Below are 18685 nucleotides of genomic sequence, written 5' to 3'. Positions count from 1 at the left end.
CCTATGAGTATGTGTCAGAAATGAGGTTAAGTGACTTATGTGACTTACCTTCATTAGCCTTTTCCACTTCTGTGAAACATATTATCATTACCTCAGTTTTACATAAGAGGTAATCAATGTTGGCCTCTGTGTTGACTGCGCAGAGCCTGCTTGGGATATTCTCTCTCTCTTTCTCTTAAAATAAATAAATAAAACATTTAAGAAAAGAGGTAATCAATGTTGAAGGCGGTTAAGTAAGTTACCTAAGGTCACAGAGCTCGCAAGTGACTGAGCCAGAACTTGAACCCAAATCTGCTGAATTTCCTCTTAGCCACGATGCTTCCTGCCACGGTCAGCCTGCCTGGGGAGGGTCTGAATGGCAATTCTCTTTGAACGTCTGGGTTCCTTGAAACAATATGTCTACCTATTTCACGAAGCACCTAGTGTTTAAATACACAGTTTCTCATGGAGAGCACTGCCCCCCGAGGAATCAAAAGCACTTGGCGTTCCGGGTTTGGAAAGAGTCTGGTGTGCCTCCAGACACTCACCCTGGGATGGGCTCCGCTCGCCATGCTCTTAGTGGCAGCCCATCTCTGAAGTTAGGTAGCACCAGTATTCATGGGCTGATGGAATGACAGCGGGAAGCAAAACGGGAAACACTCAGGAGTTTGTGGTCTTAGTTCCCTACTGCAGTGGGCATACCGTGAAGCTAATGAAGGTTCAGACCTCTCACCTGCCGAGGAGCAGCTCTAGCTTGACGCCCACGTGGCCCTACGTTTTTGTAAGGTGTTTGAGCTGCAGTGGGCTAAGACTGCTAACTCTTCCCATTCCAGTTCCCCTCCCTCAAACTTCTCCTTGGGTTGGTTGGTTGGCATGACCACTCTTTCATGCAAGGTGGTATTGAATGATCGAACATGTTTTATATGCACAGTTTGTCTTATTTGTCTTTTCTTTTTTTTAATGTTCATTCATTTTGAGAGAGAGAGAGAGAGGGAGAGGGAGAATCCCAAGCAGGTTCCACACCATCAGCACAGAGCCTGATGCGGGGCTCGATCTCACAAACCGTGAGATCCTGACCTGAGCCGAAATCAAGAGTTGGACACTTAACTGACTGAGCCGCCCAGGTGCCCAGTCTTATTTTTCTTTAGTGGGCGCCCAAACTGTGTAAGCTTCAGCCCGCTAAAACTGACCTGCCTCTCCTTCCCTCCCATTATTGGTTCTATGGCTCGGGGTCCTCTTTCCAAGCAGTGGAGTGCCCGTGAGCAACCAGTAGGATAGAGATCATAATGCCTCTGTCTTCAAGAGGGCTCTCTTTCACCTCTAAGAGCAGCCTCAACAGCCAGCGGGCCCAGAGTGACTGCCTGACCTAGATGCCTCTCAGGAACGAGCCTATTATTCATTAACAAGCCCAGTTATTTTACGGGCCAATTAACTTGGGAGGCCGTGGAAGGGAAATTCCGATGTTGTGTAAGCCTGCGTCTCCCCCCTCCCCATCCCCCTTTTCTCCCCACTGTAGTTTGGGTCTCTGCCACTGTTTAAATTTGAGCTGATTTGCTATCCCGGCATCTGCAGTTTGATTATTTGACTATTGCCTGGCTCTTGGTCAAACCACTGGGGAGCCCACTAGCCAGTGATTAAATCTGAGCCATGATTATAATGGTTTTATTTTAGTGGGGCCTCTGTTTATGGGCCCACTGGTATTAGAGTGCAGTGTTATTGTAATGAGGTATTAGCCTCCTAGAAATAATCAGGTGAAGCTAGTAGGCTAAGAAACGCCAGGCAAATGGAGTCCATTATTTGGCCAATACACCTCTACTTGATCTTTCATTCTGTTCGGAAAAAGCGAATGTGTAGGAGGAGATGAGAGGGGCTGGTTATTACTCAAGCATATATAGTGGTCAGGCATGACCTAGGCACCTGTTCGTGTTATACATTTTATTGTGAAACGACCCAGCAAGGTAGCATTATGAGTGTATCTGTACTTACAGAGGAAGCACAGAGAAGTTATGAAAATTGTCCTTGGCCACACAGCTAGCACATGGAGCTGTTTCTTTGACGTTGAGCTGACTGATGTGGGTATACTTGCAAGGCGCTCCCAGCTCCTACTGAATCTTTGTTTTTGTTTGCTTTTTGGTCTGCTGATGGTTTCAGCATCAGAGAAATGCTCTGCGGTGGGTGCTACTTGGTGGGAGGAAGCCATGGGAGGTAAGAATTCAGGTGAGGTCATCTGCAGGAAGAAATACCAAGATTATAAGTTGTGCTTTTGTTTCTTGGCTTCTTAGTGAGCTTAGGGCAGCCTGAAATGGATAGAGGTGCTGCCCAATCGGCCGAGGCCGATTCCAGCGCTGCCTCTAACTTCTGTGTGTCCTCAAGCAAGTCCCTGCCTCTCTGGTCCCTGCCTACTTTTCCAGCATCGGCACCTGCCATTCCCCATCTTGCTTCTGCTGCCTTAGCTTCACAGAATGCAAGTCATTTATTTGGTAAGTGATCCCAGGAAATGCTGAAAAGGGAGAGGCGACAGGAGACAAGGATGGGGAGAAAGGCAATAAAGGGTGAGCCATGAAGTACAATCCCTCATGGGCACCTGGAGCTTCACCCTTCGAGGGGACCGTGGGAGCCAGTGTGGAACACACACTTCGGTTCTCCTACCCGAGGGCGGAGTGACCTGCTCTGACTTGAGGAAAAGCCCCTAAACAGTTGCGAGTTTGGGCAGTTGAAGACTGGCTGGTGGGCACAGATGCTGTCCAGTGCCCAGATCATATGGGCGTCTCATGGACACGATTCTAATATAATGAGAAAAATAAACCTTGAATTGTTTAAGCCCCTAGAACAGGGTTTTCCAAGGTGGGCCCTTGTCTAAGGGCCCCTCGCCTTCTTGTAGTCCTGAGTACATATTGTTCTTTTTCTTGCCTTAGATAGGGACCCCCCCCCCAACTACTGCCTCTGCCTGGTGTGTTTTTCCTCTCCCTCCTCATCCATGGCCTCTCTTCATTCTTTCAATGCAGTGCAGTTTCCAAGAAGGGTGGTGTCTAACCAACCCAGCCAAAGTGGTTTCTTTGAACCCAGGTCTGCCCAAATCCAGACAAAGCACAAGCCCAAGTTGTTCTTTTTGTTTTTTTTTTTTAAGACAGGATTCAACGAGGAGGAAATCCCCCTGTCAAAAGCACTTCCTCTCAATATCCATGCTGAGTGGTAACAAATAGTTTGCTCTCTGGCTTCATATAGTTCTGGCCACTGTGTGTCCATTAAAGAGGGTTCCAGTTAGCAGCTGCTGCATGCAAAAGCCACTCCAGAAACTTTCTGGCTTCAAACCACAATGATTTTGTCATCTCTCATAATTCCTTTGGGTCAGGAATTTGGGAAGGGGCTCAGCTGGTCAATTCTGATTTGGGGTCTTTCACGTGGTTGCAGCCAAATGGTGGCCGAAGGGGCTGGAGCCCCTGAGAGCCTGTCAGGCATCTCTCTTCGCGTAGCCTCGGGGCCGTTCCATGTGGTCTCTGAGTGTGGGCAAATTTGGGCTTCTTTCCTGGCTCGGCAGTCTCAGGGCAGTTGATTGCCGACACGGAGGCACAGGTGGAGACTGAAGGTCTCAAGAGTGAGTGTCACAGTGGGCAAAGGGGTATCTGAGTCACCACCAGGAAGTAGCCTCAGAAGTCAGGTAACATCGCTTCTGCATACTCTCTTGATTGAAATAGTCACAAAAATGTACCTATGCTCAAGAGAAGGGACATTAGACCCTACCTCTTTTGGAATAGTGAGAAGATTCTAGAAGAGCATGTGAAATGGGAGATGTTGTCGTAATCATCTTTGGAATATGCAGTCTGCCTCCAGAAGGTGCATGTATGGGGTAGGTGTGAAGGACGAGGACGGAAAGCCTGGTGAGTAAGCAGGTCTGGGGGAAAAATAGAGTGGGGTGTCCTCCAGCGGAGGGAAGAAGAGGACGAGCTGGTTTGTATCACAAAGGAGGGAGAAATGGCTAGAAAATGGTGACCAGGAGTGGAGGAGTGAAGGAGAAAGTGCAGGAAGGATGTGCCACAGATTCGTGGCCCTGATGTCTGGGTGGATGGCGGGTCATTTGCTGACTTGGAGAACACAGGAGGAAGAGCAGGAAGCAGGAGTGGGGCTGTGGATGGGCTTGGCTTTGGCCATGTCGCGTTGGTTTCGTACTGCCTAATTGATTAAAATTCCTCCAAGTGGAAGACTGAGCCACGGTGTGGAGACTGGAGGAGACCATATCCAGCTCTTAGGATCTCTGTATAGGGACGTGTCAGATATTCAGACAAATACTGGGTGGCAGCAAGGCAGGTTCTTTGGCCCTCCCGTGCAGCTGGGGAAGGAGGCTGCTAAGAGTGGCACAGCACCACGTTTGCCAAACTTGCCAGGTGGTCAGAACCGTCTGGGAGCCTGTTAAAAATAAAAGTTCCCAGGGCTCACCCCAAACTTACTGAATCAGAGTCCTCAGGGGAAGGGCCTTGGGAATCCCTATTTTTAACAAATGCCCCAGGTGATTCATGACCGAACGAGTCTAACCCGGACTGGGGAGGTGATTACGGGGCTCCACGTTGTGCAACACCGGAGCATCGTTCACATACACAACAGGTACGTGGTACCCCGGGCCTTGTGTTCAGCTGTCACCTGGATTTAGAGCTCAGGTTCTAGAGACCCCCATCTGAGTTTCAGTTAGGACTCCACTGCTTCCTATGTGATCATGGGAATGTGGGACCCTGTCAGTCTGTTTCTCATCTCTAAACTGGGGACAATGATGATATGTGATATATATATAAGGATTAAATGAGTGCATTCCTACACCAGATCTCTGACAAGCGTGTGTCCCACAATTCAATTCAATTCTGACCCTAACCACCCAGAGTTAGCATCAGATCCATTAGTTAAAGGGCAAGCTCCCCACCAAGGCTGCCCTTCCTTCAATGCCAGCCACAAGTGTGGGTTCCCATGACCCCTGTGCCTTCTCCTGGTTGATAGTTCACTAGAATGACCTAACAGAACTTAAGAAAGGGCTATACTTATGATACCATTTCACTATAAAAGATACAAATGAATAGCTGATAAAGTGGTACGTAGGGCAAAATCTGGAAGGATGCCAAGCACAGAAGCTTCTGTCTCCAGGTGATAACGATGCGTGTTTAGGTTGGAGGACCACTGCCCTGAGGCTGTATGCAAACCCGGATTGTCTGAGTTGTGAGGGAAGGCTGGAGACATTGGCTTAGGACGAGGCAGATACCTTTGGTTTCCTACCCAGCAGCCCCAGGGCTACCTTACCCACCACCGGGCGAACAGCTTGGCTTTGCTTTATGGTGGCTGTGCTGTTCTGGAGAGACTGAGCCCTTGCCCAGCCCTGGGATGAATCATGATCGGTGAGTGCCAGTCAAAGTGCTCTCCTTCCACTGGCCATCCAGCTTGGGTGTGGCCAGGTGACCCCAGGTGGCAGGGAGTTAGGAGGGGAAGTGCACACGGAGTTTGAGAATAGGTATCCCCGTGGGATGAAAAGATAAGGAAGAATCACTCACTCCTTTCTCTACCCCTGGTGCCGTTTTGTTTCCAAAAAAAAAAGTACAGGTGTTTATTCTTATGAGTGGAAAACACTCTTTTTGCTCCCACTCCCCACCCAACTCCCCCTGATCCGTGGCACAGGATTTCCCTTGACCTGGGCAGGGTAAGTCGGCTCCCTTTCTACAGCTCCCCCACCCCCCCAGCACCTTGCATCTCCCTTCGGCAACACCCTCCAAACTTTGGCTCCACTTCCCTTGCCCAGTGGAAGCTCTGTGAGGGCGGGCCAGGCTTGCCTCTGGCTCAGTTGGCAGTGGGCAGTAGGTGCTCACCGTTGCTGACTCAGCGGCCTGCGGCCTCCCCCCCTGGCCCCGACCATCCACTCACTCTGTGGTGCTGTTTTTAAGGGGCCTATGGGACAAAAGGGCACGGACGATGAAAGTGTGAATGGAAAAGGGGGTTGAGGAATTTTGCGCAAATGAACCACCGTCAGGCAGGGCAAATTCGCCGCGTTCTTGAGAAGCCTGTGAAAATCTGGCAGACAAAAAAGGGTTTTGTCAGTGGGTGTCGAGTGATGAGTGTAACCATGGACAGTTTTCAGGAGTGGGGAAAAGGAGTGAGAAATTGCTACATCCTCTTGGACAAGAGAGAATAATGTCTTCTAATTTTGAAATGTCTCTCTTTTTATAAGGGTCCAATGGGTGGTGGTGGAGTATCTTCTCTTGGAAAAACAAATCAACTGTGTTAACATCAACAAGGAAGTCTTCTCTGGAATGAAGCTGTATCTGTAGGTGAGGCCGCAGAGAAATTCTACCCCACACTTTGTATGCTCAGGGGCAATCACTGGCAGGGAGAAGATTGGTTCTTTGTGTTTCTTTTTCCAAAATGTTTTTATTTTGAAGTAATTCCAGATCTAGAGAAAAGTTGCAAGAATAGCACAAAGATTCCCTCATGTTCTTCTTCTAGATTCCCCAAATGTTGCCATTTTGCCACATTTATTTTGTCATTCTCCCCCCACGCCCCATGTGTGTGCGTGTGTGTATGTATGTATATATATGTATATGTGTATATATATATATATTTTTTTTTTTTTTCTGAACTGCTTGAAAGGGAGTTGTGGACACGGTGTCCTTTTATCTTGAAATACTTCAATGTATATTTTCTTAAGTGACAAGGACATTCTCTTACAATGACCAAAATCAAGTGATTTATGTTGATATAATGCTATATCTAACCTGCATACCTTATTCAAATTTAGCCGATTGACCTAATAACATCCTTAGTAGCAAAAAAAAAATTTTTTTTCTGGTTCTGGGTCCAATCCAGGACTGTGTGTTAAACTTAATTGTTATGTCTCTTTAGTTTCCTTCCATATGGAATAGCCCTCACGTTTTGTCTTTCATGACCTTGACATATTTCAAGAGTATGGGCCAGTTGTTTTTAAAGAATGGCCCTCAATTTGGGTTGTGTGATGTTTCCTTATAGTAAGACGCAGGTTTGCATTTTGGGCAGGACTATCACAGGAATGATGCAGTGTCACAAAGACTGATTTTAAAAAGGCAATCGTTTTGAAGGGTTTGGTGTTCAAGAAAGATTGGAGGCATCACAGATTGGCTGTGACCCCAGTCCTTAGAATCACTTGCTAGAGATGTAGCTTAGGGGTGTGATCTTGAGAGAGTCACTTTGCCCTCTGAGCTTTAGTTTCTAATCTGTAAAATGGGAAGAGTGGTGGTGGCTTATATTTATTGAGCACTTCCTATCGCCAGATGTTGTTTCAAGTGTCTTGTACATAGCGACTCATTTAATCCACATGACAACCCTATACCAGAGGTATTTTTCAACATTATTGGTCTCCTTTTACAGATGGAACTGAGGCACAGAGAGGTAAAAAAACATGTCCAAAGTCACACAGCCGATATGTGGTGGCAATGGGTTTCCAACCAGGTTACTCTGACTCTAGAGGCTACCTGTTTAATCCTCATGCCATATTGACTCCTTGAAGTGATATTTCAGAAGGTTGTTTCTGAGAAGAACTAAAGAAGAATATTCAGGGCAAGACAATTGTTAATATCTTCTTTTATTCAATGTGGTTTTCATTTTGTAAAGGATTTGATCAAGATGTTCCAACTTGGTGACACTGATGTGACCAAGGATCTAAGCTGACATTTAAAAGGCCTCTGGGGCCTCATGAAGCAATGAAGTCAACTTTGGGCTGTGTTAAGGGTCCAGGGCAGTACAGCCTCTGCACTTGGCCTTGGCTCTTGGGCACTCACAGATGGTCAACACCCAGTGGTGATGAGCCTGTGAAATGGAGCCGGGTGAGGAGACCACTGATGCCATTTTTATTGGGTTTGGAAGGCTTTCGAGTTGCCTATGTTAATGGCATTCTCCTCAGGCCATCATCAGGTATGTTCCCATTTCCCAAATGCTTGCTGGCTGGGGGAATGCAGGCAGAAGCAGGCAGATCAGATCCCTCTGGGCAGGAGCACTGATGCTTTGGGATTTGAACGAATAATGTTGGGGAAGGGTGGAAGAAATATTCTGAAGTGAGTGGAGTCCATCATATTTTTGCAGGGATAGCCACCTGCTGTTGTTTTATTTTTTCCTTGTCTGAATGAGAGGGAGGGAAAACGAATGTTATGTTACCTGTGTGTAGGACAGGGTTATTAACCGGGTAGGTTTCAGGAATTCCACGAACTCCTTGAATCGTGTATGGAATTGAGTATATCACAATTGAATTGTGAGTGAATATGTACATATTTACATGTATTTCCTACAGAAAGATTCCCAGTTTTTATAAAACCCTCAATGTGTTCTGTTATTTAAAACAGAAAAAAAAAAAGAATCCTTGGTGGTCAGGAAGAGGATATGAGAGGGAGAAAGGGAGGGAGAGAGAGAGAAAGAAAGAAAGGGAATATTATTTCACAATAGTTGTGCAAGAAGTTGCTAGGAAACCATTCATTGACTTTGTGAATTATAAACATTTTCTTCTTAACCCAAAATAAATAGACCTCATGTCATTCCAATCATGAGAACCCAGCTGCTTGTGTGTTGGGAAGGAGTGGGGCTGTGTGTGTGTGTATGTGTGTGTGTGTGTGTGTGTGTGTGTGTGTGTGTGTGTGTGTAGGGAAGGGTAGCAGTTGGGGAGAAGGAGAGGAAGGGAGGGTGGGTGGAGCAGGGCTCTCTGAGAATGCAGAGAAGAGGAATGTGGGCTTCTTACTGTCTTTAAGAAGGAGCAGAGACCTTCCTGCAGCCAAACTCAGCAGATGCCCCAAGATTATAATCCATATGACACTGATGATGGCTACAGGTGACAGAACCTGTCCTTGTTTACTCAATGGATATGTGGGGGGTTTTGCTTGCCTTCAAATTTGCAAATCTCACAAATAATTCAAATCCCCTGGAAGGAAACATAAAAGTGAAGTAAGCTGCTTAGCTACTTACTTCCTGCTTCTCCGGCAGAGCCTTCAAACTCCTGGGGCCTCATTCTGGGCGTGGCTTTGGCCTGTCCCATGTGGCTTATAGGGAAAAGCGATCAGACTTCTTGGATTTTAGGGCATCCAAATTTCAAATACTTATTTTATATTCTACTACAGATTTTGTTATCTCTGAAATTATAAAATATGCTTGAAATCCATATTTCTCTAATTATCAGAGTTGAGGGTCCATTGCTTTTAATCCCTGAATCCATGAGGGGTTTTGTTTATCTTTTCACCTTCTGCCTCCCTTTACCACGTATTTCCTAGTTTTTTTAAAGTTTAAATTTGAGTTATAGAGCCAGCTTCTTCTTGTCATCACTGTCAATATTGTATATTTTTGTAAAGCCATATACATCTTAGTTTTTGTTATAGTTTTGGACTTGCAATTTAAATACGTACACTGGTCATTCAGAAATACCGTAATATATTTAGCTAGTGTCCCCATTCACCCCCAGCCCTTTACCCCATGACCAACCTGCCCTGCTGTCCATGCCATAGAAGTGTCCGTCCCACCTTCTTTGCCAGCCCTTTCTTTACACTAAATGTGCTACTCAGGCTTTAATCTAAAACCAATCACTCGACAGTATCTCCAATGATTCTCCCCTCTTTCCCTACTTTATCAATCTTTGCTCTTTGCTGGATCAAATCCGCAAACATGCACATGTGCTGTTATCCCTCACATCTTAAAAACAAATGAACTTCCCATGATCCTGCTCTTCCAAAGCCTTTCTACTCTTTGATTCCCTTTGCAGCTATATTCCTTCTAAGAGGTGTCTATACTCTGTGTCCACTTCCTCTTCTCCCACTTTCTCTTAAGCCCATTCTGAACTGCCCCATTGTTCCACTGAAAGTACTGTGGTTGGGGTCCCCATTGCCTAACCTGAGACCATATCCAAGGGTCATTTCTTAGTCCTTATCTTACTTGGCCTATTAGCTGCATGTTACACAGATGATCATTTTCTCCTTCTCGATTTACTTCCTCCCTTGGCTTCCAGAGTACCACCTTCTTGGTTTTACTGTTTCTCTGGCTTCTCCCTCTCTGTTTCCCCTGCTATTCCCTCCTCTGCTACTGTTGGAGAGCTCTGAGAACTGGACTTGATCTTCTGGATTACACTCATTCCTCTGATAATCCCATCCAGCTTCATGGTTTTCAATGCCACACACATGCTGAAAACTCTGAAACTGAAACTTCCATCCCAGGCATCTCTCACCTGAACTCCATACTCAAATGTCCAACTGTACACCCAACATCTCCATTTGTATGTTTGATGGATGTCTCAAACTCAGCGTGTCAAAACTTCACTACATTTTTATCTCCTAAACCTGTTCCCTCAAAGTCTTCCCAAACTTAGTCATTTGACAGCAATTCTACCCCTCTGGTTTTTCAGGCCACAAATGGTGTTATCATCCTTGACCCTGCGGTCACACCTCTAAGCAATCCATCAGGAGATCCTGCTGACTGTCCCTTCAGAATAGGTTCAGAATAAGCCCATCTCCCGTCTTCCACCGTGGTCCAAACCACCGCCTTCTCTGAGCTGGATTACTGTGATAGCTCCCTACACTGGTTCCCTGCTCCCATCCTTGGTCCCCCCATGGTCTCGCCTCAATACAGCATCCGAGTGACCCTTTTAGAGACTCAGTCACATCACACCCTTATCTACTAAAACCCCAGAGTCTCCAGTTTCCTGCACAGAAAGAGTCAAAGGCCTTTCAAGTGTCCTCAAGGCCTCTGTGGTGACATCCCTTTTTGCCCCATTTCTTCATCTCCTCCCACCCGCCCCTAGCCCTCTCCACGCCAACCACCCTGGACCTTGTGTTGTTCCTGGAATGTCTAGGTGCACCCTGCCGGAGGCCCTTGGCCCTGGATGTTCCTCTGCCTGGCACACTTCCCCTAGATACTCATTCCCACGGCTCCTTCAGATCTTTCCTCAAATGCCACGTCCTCAGGCAGGGCTACCCTAAACACTCTGGAAAGAGTTACGACCTGCTCCACCCCCACCATCCTACAACTTAGCACTTCTGACTCCCTACCTTGCTCCAGTTTCTCCTCAAAATTTTTACCATATGTATCGCTTCCAGAAACCATGCACTTTACCATGCTTCCTTATCTTCTGCTCACCCTGTTGAAGATGTTTTTACCTTTTGGAGCATCTCCATGGGTATTTGAATTGGAGGTCTGGAGGAGGCATACCCATAAGCTCACATCTACTATCATGTGAACCCAGACATTACTACATTCATCTATGGCTCATCCTTGTTTATTTTTCTTTGTATTCCAGTACTTGCTTGATTGGCAGACAAGGCATTTTATGACCCGCTTTCTCCCGTGCTGCCTCCAGTCTTCCCCCTTTCACAAAATCTTGTGTCCCTGTTGAACGACTTCCAAATCCCCTTAATCACTGATGTTTCTTGGTTACTGATTCTTTAAGGCTCAACCCAAATGTTATTTCCTTTCTGGAATCCTTTCTGATCATTTCAGTCAACACAGTTTTTTCAACAGATGTTTAATGAGTTCCTACTAGGTACCACAGAAATAAAATGGAAAGTGGCACAGATATGGCCCCTGCTTGTGGTCTGGTTCTGGGAATAGGAATGAGTACATCATTCTGTTCATTAAATGGGAAGTGGGGTAGACTGGGAGTTCTTCCTCACGTCTGGTGTTTCTTTCCATGGAGGAGAAGCTGTTAGAGCTCCCAGCCTTTCAAATGTTTGAAATTGTGAATTTAGGATAGGTAACTGGGAATGAGAGTCTCCACCTTTTCTTCCCTCTTTCTCTGGCATATAATTCACTTTGCAGGAAGCACACATTCTGCTGGGCTTCTCCAAAAATTGAGTTTGGCATGGCTAGGCCCCAGGGTGGGTCCAGGTGGGTGGTATGCAGTGAAAATCTGAAACTCTTTGCAACTGACCAGATGGGTAAATTAGTCTGATTCTGGGGTTTTAGTATGAAGAAGTCTACTTATCCATCGACCTAAAGTCTCTGATAACAGCTTATTTCTAAATTTTATCTCCCAGTTGGTTCTGAGGAAGGGAAAAAAGGACATCACTAGTTGGGCTTTCTCAAACCTCAGCAAGAGTATGAAAGTAAAATTCTGAATGGAACTCCTAGTTTATTCTCTTGTAGTGTCTTTTTCAAAATTTTTAAATGAAATTTGTTGCATCACTGTAATGATCTATTTATATATATATTCTCCTCCTCCTCTAGAGTGTGAGTCTCTGCCTCTGGTTGTGAAATTTGTACACTAGACAAAGGTATCTAGCTTGAGGGACAAGTGGGGGCTAAAATTTTGACCAGTGCTATGCCGGTTGGTAGTCGTGTCTTTATCTGGGGTCACATCCTCTCAGAAGGTGAAGAGCCTTTTTGTAATTTTCACAAGAGCTCCGTAGGTGCCAGCAAAGCCCCATGTCCTTGTATTTGAAGAATGAAGAAATACATACTCTTTAGATGGGCATCACTATTGCCTTATCGAAATGTAATCATCCAGAAGGGAGGAATCACATCTATTTAACTCATTTTTCATCATCCTTAGTCAAACACAAGAAGAACAATACATCAGGCAAGACCCAGGCAGAACTGTAAAGGTCTGAAAGAATATCGCTTTTCCTGGGCCATTCCCTTAATTTCTATTATTATTATTATTGTTGTTGTTGTTATTATTATTATTATTATATTTAAGAGTAATAGAAAAATAAAAACAATGAATTTGAATTCAGGGAGTCTCAGATCTGAACCTTAGTTTTCTTCTATCTAAATGGAAAGATCTCAATGGTTGGGGTAAGGACAAAACAGTACATTATATGTGAAAAAATATTGCGTGCCATAAATTCATACAGATGTTAAGGGTTATTAATATAATTCGTTGATTGCTAAAATTATACTCAGAAGCATTTGCTAGTTCAATTAATGTGTAAGACTCGCTCTGACAATGTTGATTCTAATGATAACAACAAAACTTGCTTATTCTGGAAAACACCCAGAGGCATCTCTTTGAATTACTCATTTTCCAACAGGTTTTTATAGATTTTGTAACATAATTTGAAAGGGTCTAAACCTACATGCTAAAGGGCATTCCACTTAACATCTGCACTTCTTACTCTGCACATATATTTACCTCTATTTCTGTTGGTTAGTAGTTGCTTGAAGGGATGATTTCAGATCCTACTTGATGAAGCCACTCTGCTCGTTAATGAGACGGTACCCCATATCACACTTTTTCTAACCAAATGCATTCTGGTGGAACAGGAGCATCCTTCCAACGTCCACCTATTTTAAAGTCCTTGTGAGAGCGGAGCCCTAATAATTTTGTGGGAAAGGGCAGACAACCAGGGCTGATCGGTGCAGTAGAAGGTAGAGGGTTGAGGCATCAACATCAAGTCTTTGTATTTCCCTGTAATCTTCCTGACTGTAGTTCCCAAGAAATATACAGTACAAGACATGGAGAGCAGATGAGGTGTGTAGTACAACTTCAAGGGCAAGGGCAACATCAAAATAAGAATGCCAGAAAATTTAAGGGTAAGGACAGGGATACCAGGAGGGTGTTGGTGTTATCCAGTTGTTGGAATCATCCAGGCCTGGGTTCAAATTCCCAGTTCTTTAGTTGTTTCCCTGCATTAGTCTCAGTTTCTTATCAGTAAAATGTGGCATTTTACTCATTCCATAACACTAGCAGAGGGATCAGATGAAGAATACACTTTGAAATGCCTTGCAAACAATAAGTAACTACGTGATTGCCATGATTATAATTATTATATCAACAGTAATGTCTTAACTGGTAGTTTCTAAACACCATAAATGTAAATAAAGCAGTCATGGTGCTTAAGAGTTTGGGAAGCCAGATGACCTGAGTTTGAACCCAGCTCTGCCACTTACCAGCTGTGTGAACTTAGACATACATCTCAACCTCCCTAAGCCTCAGTATTTTCCTCCATAAAATGGGAATAAGATCAATATCCACTTCATATGTTTTCGAGAGACCTAAATTACATAACGAAAGCAAAGAACCTGGATACTGGACACCTCACTGGGCCAAGAGCCCTCAATTGTTGTGTGTTCTTTCCCATGCTTTGAAGTTGTTACTGCCAAGGAGGGAGAGCAGGGAGGATTCTGGCTGTGGAACACTGGGGAAGTCAGAAGACTGAGGGCCACCTTAAGCCACTGCCATGTATCTGAAGTTCTTTCCAGTAGCTGGCTTGTGGGGCTTAGGGGTTTCCCAGGACTATTATGATGCCAGGACACAGCACTTCTGCCAGAAGGAACCGACAGGACAGGACCAAGCATCATGGCTAAACTTTCGGAGTCAAACAGTTCTATTCCCATATCTACCCCTTATATCTGTGGGACCTCAAGCAAATTACTTCGCCTTTCTGAGGCTCAGTTTCTTTACCTATAAAATACAGGTGATACATCAGACAAGGCCTAGATGGAATTGTGAAGGCCCTCTTTCCCAGGCCATTCCCTTAGTTTCCTATATTATTATTGATCCATAGAGTTGATATGAGGATTAACTGAAATAATAAATGCAAAAATGTGCCTGACTAGATAAATGGAGACATTTTTATTAGACCAGCAAAAATCATTGAATCGTACATTTTGGCAACCAGTTATTGAATCCTCTCTCTATGTCAGATACCATGTCAAGGTACTATGAGACCACTTCTGATTCATTCAACAAGGTGTTTGAGTATTTTCTGTATGTTGGGCATCATAATAGGTGCTTATCCATCAAAGTCTTCAAATGTCTAGATAAAACACCCCTCAAGACTCTTCAATTCCACTACTCTGAAATTCCAGGTTGTGAACCAGTTTTTCTTAATTCATGCATCAAAGATGATGCCAAGACTTTTGTGAACAATTGAAAATATAAAGAGGAATAAAACTCGACCCTAGCAACCAAGGTCTCCAACCAGGTAGGGCCATTTTGACACTTCCATCTTATCATTTCTTTCTTTCTTTGGGTGTCATCTGTGGTTGACTTCTCTTTTGTTATGTACCCAATGGTTATATTAATTAACTAATGGAATAGACCCGCATTGTGTTTCTGCTATGTGCAGGTCAGAGTACGAGGTCTTGTTTGGAATGTAATAAAGAAATAAGATATAGTCCCTCACTAGGAAGTTCTAATTTAGTAGTGGAGATAAGGCAACCATGAGAAGTCAAATAATAATCATCTAATAGTGTTTTGCTGAACACAATGAGTGTCTGACTGAAAAGATGATTTTGAGGAAGTATCATGGTTAAGAGGTAGGGACATTCTAGGCAGATGGACCTGATTTCAAGTCCCAGGTCTGCTCTTAACTAAGTCTTGACTTTGCCAAGTCGTTTAATCTCTCTGAAAGTTCTATCAGCTTTAAAATAGGACAAGACATTGGGAGTATTGACTGAGTCAATGCTCATAAACTCTTAGCACAATCCCTGGCACAGAAAAGCTTGACTTTTTGCCATGACTGTCTGAATTAATAGAATCATTATCATACTCACTCACAAACCCTCACTACCCCCTGTGTGTGGGTGTGCGTGCATATCTGTGCTCATTGTGTGCATGTGGTTAGACATTTTACTTGTCATGCATGATCCAATCTGATCAGAGAGGTCCATTCAACCATTCATCCATTGGATGAATAGTTACCAAATGCCTACTATGTGTCAGGCAACGTCTGGGGCACTGGAATACAGCAGTGAGCAATCAACCCTAAAAGTCAAGGTCTCTGCCCTCACGGAGCTTACCTTGTAGTGGAACAGCAAGAAGATACATATAAAACATAAACTATGATGTCAGGCAGTGATAAAATGGTATGCTCTGAAGGAAGGGGATTAAGCACCTTCTCTCTTGCTATGACACAAAGACTATTTTATTCCTCGTCATATCTCCCCCTATCCAGACCAGTAAGCGAGTGACCTCTGTGTTCAGGACACCACTCTCTTTTCACATTTCAGTCTCTGAGTCAGAAGGACATTCCTCAGAAGACATTTGGGTCATCAGCAGGAGCATATCTGGTCTCCTATAACTGGGAAATGGGAAGCCAGGAGATAAAAGGCAGAGCCTGAGAGAGTAGCTAGACTTTGCAATAATGTTAGAAGGAAATAATTATGGGTGCTCAAAACTGATCGAGTTATTAGTCCAAATGCATGGCGTGGCCATGCAGGGAGTGGCTAGTGGCCAGCGGGGAACAGCTGCTTTTGCTGTGACCAGTCCCTCCAGTGAGAGCAGGAAGAAGTCTAGTTAGCCTGATTTATTGAACTATTTAACGTCCACTGGATGTTCTTTATTTTACCATTATTTATGACTTGCTGAGTCCTGGCAGTAAGCTTTGGATGAAATAAGGTGCAGGTGGAAGGCATGGCCTGGGGCTGAGGAGGTTTCCACATAAGGACGGGACCAAGCAAAGCTTCCACAGCTGTCACTAAGCACATGGGCTGAGAAGGTGGTGACATCTCCAAGGTGTGAGCCTAGCTCGTCCCCGTTCCCTGGATTCCTTTCACACCTCTGACGTGCTCCCTGCCCCCCGTTCCTTCCCTCCCTCTCCTCGCAGACATGTCTCCCCCTGGCAAGCAGGCCTTCGCGGTAGCAAATGAACCTCACGTCAAACCCACCCCAATATCTCTGGGATTTGGTTTGCGAGCCCTGGCACCACACTTTATGTTTACAAAAGTCAAGAGGAAAGAGAGATCGAAGAGGGGAGGCATGAGGAGGAAACAGACAAGCACACACAGAGGCCATTTTACTCCCATGAAGAGGAGCAGATGTTTCCATGTGAGTTTCTCCTCGTCTGGAGTGGCTGCGATGTGGGGGCACCATCCCTGCCTGCTCACTGGGCTCGAGGTGGGGGGTCTGACCCGAAGCCTGAGGTGGGCCGGCAGCTCTTCACCTGCTTCGGTCACGCGTGGGGCCCTGACGAGACCCCGCGCTGTTGACATTCCCTGCCAGGGATCCATTGGGGGGGGAAGAAACTCTCTGGCTGCCAAGCTGCCTCATGTTGGCTCCAGAAGCTTCCGCCTGGATGTCTATCTTGATTGGCCCCAGACCATCCCCTGCCTGACCCCAACTCGCCCACTCAGGGCTACCTTTTAACCTTTCTGTCCTCACTCACTCTGGACCGGTGTCTCCCCACAGCCTCGGCTGTGCCGGGCTCAGCCGCCCTCTGAGTGTGCTTCGTTCCCACTTGGACCCCTCCTAGCGCTGCTGGGAGCTGAGCTAGACCCTCCGGAGTCCGTCCGCACACGAAATGCCACAGACTAAACACTGAGTCACTGCTCACTCGCTGCTCTCCCCGAAGCTCTGGTTTCAGAGGGAGGACCTGAGGGCTTCACTGAGAGAAATAGTTTCCCCCTTTTCTTGCTGGGTGGTTTTAAGGTGCGGCAGCGGCAAGATTGCTGGGGAAGTTGTGGGTGGGCCAGGGGCCAAGTACGATGGAGGTATCCCTGGGTCAGCGTTTCGCGTGAGCACCAACTCCAGCCTCTCTCTCACCCCCACCCCTCGGGCTCCCCCAAGACGGCAGACAGGAGCAGTGGCTTATGATACGACCACCACCTCGCTCGCAGAAGGGGAAGGAAGTGGCAACCAGGCCACCAGATCCTCCCCACGGCCCTGTGGGAAGGCAAGGGAGGGCTGTCCCATTTTGCAGATGAGGAAACGGAGATCCAAGAGGACAGAGGCCGTAGCCACGGCCTGCGGGAGAGACCGGTCCTGGGGCCAGTGTTCTCATCCCAGCAGGCGGCTGCAGGAAACAGCTGGCTTATATAATGAGAAAAGACGGACTGGGAAGTTCAGTGTTGGATTCTTGGGGGAAAAGGAAACTGACCTCCCACAGCGAAGCGATCAAGGCGTGGCTCACGGGCCAACTGGGCATTTGTTCAGCGGCCTGTGCAGTGACCCGAGCTGCAGTGTTCCATGGGTGGGGAAGAGTACAGCAGGATCCGTTGGCTCTTAGGAACTTGACCTAGTAGCTGGAACCCTGGGAATTTGCTTAGCTTGCTTATCAGTCTCTGGCTCACCCTGAGCAACCTGGGAAACCCAAAGGCTTGGCATGGCTGTCTGAGGATTAGCGTTGATCTGTTCATGGACGGGAGGGAGGTCTGGTCATTTTGTATCTTAGAGAGACGGTTAAGGGTCATGATCAGTCACTGTGTCCACTCCATGCGTCAGTATTACATGGCAGCCCGTGTCGTCTCTGTTTTGTCTGCTCCACACTGATGAACCTATTAATGGATAGAAGGAGGGTAGGAGGTGGAGAAGGAAAGGAAGGTAACAGAAGCACTTTATAATTTACCATGACATGCTTTTCTGGCTCCTTTTTAGAATGCAAAATCCAAAAGCTGGAGCTTTCTCTTCTGTCTGCATTTTGAATCTTAGGAAAGCATCCAGTTAACATCATGGACCTCCAGCTCGCTTTCTCCCAAGGAGCCATTTCTTCGGGAGGAGGAGGTAATAAAAAGGCTCTGACTCAGGCAGTGTTCTTACATATTTGTGAGCATGACCCATACATCCATGTGAATGTGACTGAAACAAAAGTTTTACAAAGCAATATTTACCCTTGCTTTTGTAATAAATTCTGGAATGTTCTCTTCCACTCTATTTTATATTACTAAAAAAAAAAAAAGTTACTGGTTGACCCACTAACACATGATTGGAAAAACTCTGTTGTAGACATCTTGCTCAAAAAACAGCTTCTCCTAAAATGGCTTCATTAATTAGTCAGTCCCAGGTCCGGACCCCCGGACC

At 45.7% G+C, this 18685-nt stretch overlaps 1 long non-coding RNA gene across 1 annotated transcript in view; it reads left to right on the top strand.

The window, feature by feature from the left end:
• Window positions 1–2030: 2030 nt before the first annotated feature.
• The window catches only part of LOC113602761 (uncharacterized), a 33991-nt gene continuing 17336 nt past the window's right edge, over window positions 2031–18685 (top strand). Inside the window, exons 1-4 of the long non-coding RNA XR_003424262.2 lie at window positions 2031–3857; window positions 6179–6278; window positions 16497–16717; window positions 18263–18388. This is a non-coding gene — a long non-coding RNA (uncharacterized LOC113602761). The remainder of the gene's footprint in view (window positions 3858–6178; window positions 6279–16496; window positions 16718–18262; window positions 18389–18685) is intronic.

Source organism: Acinonyx jubatus, chromosome B4 (genome assembly GCF_027475565.1).
Source record: "Acinonyx jubatus isolate Ajub_Pintada_27869175 chromosome B4, VMU_Ajub_asm_v1.0, whole genome shotgun sequence".
In the NCBI taxonomy this organism is placed as follows: Eukaryota; Metazoa; Chordata; class Mammalia; order Carnivora; family Felidae; genus Acinonyx; species Acinonyx jubatus.
The sequence above is the reverse complement of the archived record's forward strand: the minus strand, read 5'-3'. Positions and strand labels throughout refer to the sequence as shown.